The sequence below is a fragment of the Canis lupus genome, chromosome 14 (genome assembly GCF_011100685.1).
Source record: "Canis lupus familiaris isolate Mischka breed German Shepherd chromosome 14, alternate assembly UU_Cfam_GSD_1.0, whole genome shotgun sequence".
NCBI lineage: Eukaryota > Metazoa > Chordata > Mammalia > Carnivora > Canidae > Canis > Canis lupus.
In genome coordinates, this window is record NC_049235.1 from 7,845,752 (window position 1) to 7,853,626 (window position 7,875).

The window sequence follows — 7,875 nt, forward strand, 5'->3', positions numbered from 1 at the left end:
GCTTTACTCATAACTGCCAAATGTGGTTCAGTTGTGAGTGGGTGAACAGCCTGTGACATCCATACTGTGATGGAATGCTCCTGAGAATGAAAAAGAAGGGGCTATGGGCAACGGTGTGGGTGAATCTCAGATGCATCTTGCTAAAGTGAAAGAAGTCAGACTCCGGGAAGACTGGGTGGCTCAGTGGTTGAGCGTTGAGCATCTGCCTTCAGCTCAGGGCCTGTTCCCAGTGCCCTGGGATTGAGTCCTGCTTTGGGCTCCCTGAGGGGAACCCTGCTTCCCCCTCTGCTTGTGTCTCTGCCTCTCTCTGTGTGTTTCTCACAAATAAATAAAAATCTTAAAAAAGAGAGAGAGAGAGGAAAGAACGAAAGAAGTCAGACTCCAAGAGCTACCTACTGTATGATTCCACCTATAGAACATTCTGGAAAGGGCAAAATGATAGGAACAGAAAACAGATTAGGGGCTGCAAGGGATGAGGGGTGTTGGTGGGGAGGGGGACGTTGGCTGCAAAGGGGCAGTGCGAGGTAATGGGAACTGTTCCATATCTGGTATCTGGATTGTGTTGGTGGTTCCGTGACTCTAATCGTTGTCAAAACTCAGAACTGCATATCAAAAAGAGTGAATTTTACCTTGTGTAAATTAAAATTTTTAAGTGAGTGAAAAGCCAGACATAAACAGCCTTGTATTGTCTAATTCTATTTATATGAAAAGTTTAGAACAGGCACATTTATAGAGACAAAAGTAATTTTGTGGTTGCTAGGGGTTGGGACAAGGAAAGAATGGGGAGTGACTGCATATGGGTGGGGGCTTTCTCCCTGGGGTGAGAAAAATGTTCTGGAATTAGATGCTGCTGATAGTTGGAGAATCTTGTGGATACACTAAACACATGGAATTGCACATTTTTAAATGGTGGGGTTTTATGCTCTGCAAATTATATCTCAATTTGGAATAGTGATTTAAAAAAAAATCTTACTTAGCCGGTTTCCTCATCTATAAAATTAATATTCCTACTTGATAGGTTGTTGTGTTTAATGTCCAAAAGGAGCCACACATCCCGTGTTCCATGGCTGTGCTCCACCTGGATGCCCAATGACAACTGCTTTCCAGGACCCCAGTTCCGGTGTAACCACTCTGTGTGGCCCCAGGAAAACCAGTTCACTTCCCTGAGCCTCACGTTTCTCCTCTGCAAAATGAGAAGAGCGGGATGAGATGAACTCTCCGATTCCCCCATCTGGCGAGGACCTCTACAGCACTCCTTGTTTGATGAAACCACCGAAAACAAGAATTTGTGTCTGTATGGTTCTCGACATTTCTCAAAGCACTTTTTAAAAAAAAAGATTTTATTCATGTATTCATGAGAGACACAAAGAGAGGCAGAGACATAGGCAGAGGGAGGAGAAGCAGGCTCCCTGCAGGGAGCCTCATGCAGGACTTGATTCCAGGACCCCAGGATCGCGCGACCCGACCTGAGCCAAAGGCAGACGCTCAAACTCTGAGCCCCCCAGATGCCCCCTCAAAGCACTTTCAAGGAACCTACCTCACTTGGTACCTCACCGAGCATCTCGAGCCTCTCGTGTACTCCATCACAATGATAATCCAGCTTCAGAAGAGCGAGCATGATGAACCAGCAGGAAGCAGAGGCTTGGGGCGGCCAGGAGTGAACGCAGCCTTGGGCAGAGGGGCCCTGGTTCAGTGGCTGCAGAAGCTCCCGCCTGCCCCAAGGTCAGGACCAGGTGCCAGGGCCTCACCGCACCCACTGCCCAAGCGCGCGCTCAGGGGGTCCAGGGCGGAGCCACCAGCGCTCTGGGTGGCTGGTCCCTCCGCCCTCCAGAGCCCCGCCCCAGGAGGCTCAGGTTTCCAGGGGCCCAGAAACCCACTCTGGTGCGGGCCAGTGTTGATGTCAGCTCTCCAAACTGCTTCCTAAATCTGCTCTGTCTCCAGAGAATTCTTGGTTTCGTTGGCTAGAAGTTAAACAGAGCAGCATCTCCCAGCATTTCAGGACTACAGGCAGATAAGATGCTCTTTTTCCCTTCTTCAGTGTATATAGAGAGAAGGAGCCCTAGGGCAGCCTCTCTCTTCTCTCTCTTTCTCTCTTTGTCTCTCTGTATATCTCTGTGTCTCTGTCTCTGTCTCTCTATCTCTCTCGCGCGCGCACACACACACATTCGTGGGACTGTGTCAAAGGTTCCACAGCCCTGGTAGGGGAGAGTGGAGACTGTGTAGGACCTATCATGAAGGGTAATGAGAAGAGAGAAGGGTGCACAGTATTCCAATGAGATCCCACTCTGGCCTAGGGTCACCAGGCTCACCTCTGTACCTTCAAGGGAATAGAGATGTTGCCCCCAGTCTTACCCCCAAGATGGCCCTTGCTGGTAATTTGGTGCCCTCACCCTCCCGAGTGGCTCTGGGCTAAGCTTCAGATGCACGCAAGGGATGGGAAGGCAGTGCTGTGGATACAGGGCCTGCCTATAGGTAACCAGGTGGGGCTGGAGACCTCCATGGGGCCCTGGGGATCTGCCAAGAGGCCTGTCTCCAGCAGGAAACCCTGGGCAGCCCTCACATTCACCCTGAGGACTGAGCTGCTGTCTAAGCTGGAGTCCTCAGAGGAGGAGGCAGGAATAGGAAAACAGGTAATTCCTCTCACACATCCCTCTGAGTGTTGCAGGGGAGTGAGTGGATGGGGCAGGAGAGGATACAGAGTGTGGGAGCCCACAGGGTTTCAAGGCCTGGGAGCAGGGTAGAGAGGTAACACTCCCAGATGTGCCCTTGGACAGATTAGGCAAGGGGGAGGCAATGCTTGCAGGGGGAGGGAGACTTGAGTGGATGAGGTAGGCCTGGGCCCACTACTCCTATGACTGACCTTCTTCCCTGCTAACAGCCAGGTGTCACCCCAAGGCAGAGGCCCCTATCCTCCACTCTCCCTGCTGCCCTCTGTCCTGCTTTCCCACTGTGACCTAGCAGGAGGAGGAGGAGGCTGGGGCTGAGGCAGACCGGGAGGAAGGTAGAGCTCTTTTGAAACTTAGGGCCCAATTGCCCCCCCCCCCCCACCTGGTGACCACTGGATGGGAACAACTTCCCCTTCCTGCCCTCATGGCACCGGGGAACTGAAAACACTCACAACAGTCACTCCCCAGACCAGCTGGGGACCATGGTGGGGGCCTGCCCCGGTGCCCCAGGCCCACACTTGGCACCACCATCACCCTCCGTCCCTCTGCTTTCCAGTCTTGGGCCAGAGGCAGGAGTGGGTTGGGGTGAAGGCCAGGGTTTGTTGTGGCTGTGATAATGTCAGGGCCTCCCAGGCAAGAGAAAAGTGTGCTTTGCACATTGCTTACATTTTTCTTATGAAGCTAGGCTGAGAAACGCTTGGAAATAAAAAATGAGAGAGGGTGGGCAGACTGTCCTCAAAGGCAGGCTCTTGTGTCACCTGTGCCCTTGGGGGTGAAGGGAAGGGTGTCTCAGTGGGAATCCAGCAGAGGATGCTGATGGGCACAAGGGGTTCCTGTGGTCTTGGTATAGACCTTTCCTGGTCTGGTGATCTCTACTCACTATCCCTCTCCACTCTCACCCCTGCACCAACCCTGTCTGACTCCAACCTCATCCTCACAGGAGGTGCAAAAGCACTCACTATCTGAGCAATGTGCAGCAAAGCTGTCAGGTTATGTAAGCCCTGGAGGCTGGGGCTGGGACAAGGAGGGGTGTGGGAGAAGAATCATGAGGCTGGCACCTGGGTCCTGCTTCCTCCCATCACCCCCACCCATTGCTTGGATATGGCTGGCTGGCTCGCAGGGGTGAGACTGAGACCCAGCTTTGTGGCTCCACTTTCTGTGATACCTCAAAATGCTAATCTCCACAGGCTGCTCCTTCTCATCTGACCTTACTCACGTCCCCAGTGTCTGGGGCACGGGTGAATGACTCCTTACCTCTGAGGAGCCTGCGGGCAGCCCCTGGCAATCCACTGGTAACACTCCCCCAAATCCCAGGCTCTGAATCCTGTCCTCCAACCAAAGTACCCTGTTCCGACCCTGCTCCTAGACATTTTGCCTCTGGTCCCTTCTCCCCTACATGTAAACTGGACAGGAGAGAAGCACCAGTCAGTCAGGACAGCCTCTGCCCTCACGGCACCTTTGCCCTATGTCTCCTCTGATTGTCTAAGTGGGAAACTCCTGGTACTCCCTTTTCTTCCACCAGGTGAGATTTCCCCCCCCATTTCACCTGCTCTGACAACCCTGAGAACCTACCTGTCCTTCCTGACAACCTTGAGAACCCAGCCTTCTCCTTCCCCCACTGTCCCATGCCTGCTGGCTTCTTCATTGACAGTGGCCTGGGGACGACGCCACAGCTGCCAGAGCTGGCCAGAAGCTGTTCCCTTTCTAGCGATCGGCTTCTCTTCCATCAGTTAGTCTGTGGATTATTAATTGTGCGTTCTGTGCTCTTTAGAATGTGATTTAAAAAAAAAAAAAGATTTTACCCATTTATTTGAGAGAGAGAGAGACAGACAGACCCGATCACAAGCAGAGGGAGCTACAGGCAGAGAGAGAGGGAGAAGCAGGCTCTCTGCTGAGCAGGGAGCTCGATATGGAGCTCAATATGGGGTTCAATGCATGGCTCAATGCGAGGCTCGATCCCAGGTCCCTGGGATCATGACATGATCCGAAGGCAGATGCTTAATCGACTGAGCCACCCAGGTGCCCCTAGAATGTGATTCTATTTCTGGCAGCCTCCTTCTCTTATTTGATAAATGTGTGAGTATGTGTGTTCAGGTTTCTATAGGGTGTCCTTTCAAATAAAGAGACAGTGAAGTTCCAGAAGACCAGCTGGATTTGGGACAGAAAAAAGCTTTGGTTTGGGTGATATCCCTGAAAATTCCACTTGGCTCCTGACACACCAGTACAAGGTGGGGTCCTGCCTCAGGGGAGTTGGACTACTGTGAGGAAAGCCCAGGGCCTGGGAATAGGAGGACTTGCCTCTCATTCCAGCTCAGGGAACATCACAGGATCCTCTCTTAAGCTTTCTGTGCTTTGGTTTCCTCGTGTATCACCCAGAGTTACCATCAGCTACCTGACCCAACCCTCAAACTGTGCAGTAGAGACGAGGCTCCCTCCAGGCTGGCCTGGTCACTGTCCCAGCAACCTCCTAGCTCACTCCACCTCAGCAATTTTGCCCATGTCATATCCTCTCCTTGGAATGTCCCCTCCAGTGACCCTCTTTTCCTAAATCATAACTTCTTCAAAAACCCAGGCTGGTTCTTTCCCTCTGTGAAATCTTCTCTGATTACTCTAGCCAATAGTGTTGGGTCTCTCCTTACATCTTCTGTAACACTCATAGTTGGCATTACCAATGAACTTTATATCAGGGATTCTCAACCTCAGCTCAATTGACGTTTTGAGCTGGATAATTATTTGTTATAAAGGGATTATCCTACTCATTTTAGGACATTCATCTGGCCCCTATTCAATAGATGCCAGCAGTACCCCTCCAGATGTGACAACCAAAAACACCTCCAGACATCACCAAATGAACCCTGGGGGCAGGGGGCAAAATCAGCCCCAGTTGAGAACCATTACTTTATATTGTTATTTAGCTTTTAATATTTCATTTTCCCAGCTAGATTCCGTTATAAGCCCTAATGTGCCTGGTGCATGTTTTACATGTCATGTGCTCCATAATTATCTGTTGAACAAATCAAACATGCATTTTCAAATGCAAGAAGTGCAGGTAAAAGTGATTCTTATAGCTTCCTTTAGGCCTGAGTTTACTTCTATGGGGTGGAGACATTCATGTTTGCCCCTAGAAAGTCAGTCCACTTTCTTCCCACAATCAGATCTTAAGGAACAACTGTTACCAAGGAATTTTGCGATGTCTACTACAGAAATTTTACAATAAATGGGACCCATAACAAAAATATTTCCAAGCTAAAAAAAAAAATTTCCAAGCTAAACTCTCCTTATTTCAAGTAAAACTTACTCAGATCAAACTCTGAATCACAAAAGAATCTGAATCATCCTTTGAAGTTCACTGCAAGTGGCCATACCTTGTATTAGACTCTCTGCTGATGGTGTCTGGCTCTGTGTGAGAGTAGAGCAGATGAGAGTTATTAGGACAATATTTCAGGACCCAAGTGTTGAAGAAAACAAGCCCTGGGTCTTACAGGGCTCCACCAATCATCGCTTTCTGCCTGTGGGCAAACTGCTTCACCTTCCTGAGCCTCAGTTTCCCTGCCTGAGAAACAGACATAAGTCATGGGAGGCAGGATTGCTGAGAAAAGCATAGGTCTATGCTAGTGTCTGATGTGTATATACTCAATGTTGGTCTTCCTCCTTCAAGGGGAAGAGCTGTATCTAATTCCCCCATGAGCCCCTCTACAGCCTAAGCACAGTGCCCTGCCCATAGTAGTACTCTGCACACCTTTTTTATAGCAACACTCCATACATTTTTGGTGAATGGACTGTGCACCTAACTTTAGGAAGTCTGGGAGATGAAGGATTACAGATCGACAAGCACCTGGACAGACCATCACCCCTCAATCTTATAACCCCATGTTAGTTGCAGGCTAATCCTAAACATGTATTTGACTCATATACTTTGTTTCGAGCTGGAAAGGGCTTTCTACAAGATCTAATCCAATATTCTCCTTTCTCAGTTGAGGAAACCGTCCCAGCGAGGATACATAGCTCTTTCACATACAAACAACTACAACAGTCCATTGTCCTGCTGGCTTAGGAGGATTAAGTAGTTTTGCTTTAACTAGTTAGGGATTCTTCAAATAGTTCCTCTAGACAGACCAGTGTTTTTCAACATCGGCACTGCTGACCTCGGGACTGACTCTTTGTTGTGAAGGGTGGTAGGGTGCACTTTAGGATGTATAACAGCGCTCTCTGGCCTCTACCCACTAGATGCCAGCAATATACCCTTTTCTCCCTTTGTCATGACAATAAAAAACGTCCCTACACATTGCCAAACATCTCAGTGAGAATCATTGGTCTAGACATTACTGCAGGTAAAATCCCTTCATGTGAAATGCTGAGGCCCTCGGGTTATCCCATCAAAATGTGATTGTTTTAATGAATAGTTTGCTAGTAAATCTCATTTGTAGCCAGCAAGCTCTGGAGAAAAGACAGAACCGCTCTGTAGTGAGCGCCAGGTCTCAATCACTGCTCAGGGCCACTTATTCTGTATACGTGTGTCATTTATTTATCATACTGCCTACTTCCAGGGGACTTTGAAATGGAGCCTGTCTCATGTCCTTCTCAGAACAACTGGCTGTTTTCTGTGTGTTGCCCAGGAATCTGGTTGTGGAGAAGGGGCTCCTCCCCATCAGAGCCCCTCTCATATTGTACTCTCCCAGCCCGTTTGTCTGCCCCAGTGGTCTGTAAGATCCACAACTGCAGAGACAATGACCATGTAATTGGCACATGGGAAGTGCCCAATAAACAAGTGTGGAAGGAACATGGAATAGAAATTATAATATGTTGCATTTGGCTGTGAGTCAATAGTGCAGAACTTAGCTAGAGCTTGCTTAGTTCACATTAACCATTGCTTCTGTTTATTAAGATCCACCACAAGGGTGTCTAGGTGGCTCAGTCAGTTGAGTCTGACTATCGCTCAGATCATGATCTCAGGGTCCTGGGATCTCAGGGTCCTGGGATCACATTGAGCTCCCTGCTCAGTGGGGGGTCTGCTTCTCCTTCTACTCCTCTCCCTGCTCATGTGCTCTCTCTCAGATAAATACATAAAATTAAAAAAAAGAAAAAGAAAAGAAAAGAAAAAAGAACCTACCACAAGCCGGGAACTTTGTGTTTTCTCATTAATGGCAAATGAACATTATCAGATAGATACTATTGACCCCATTTGAAAGATGAGGAAATTGAGGCTCAG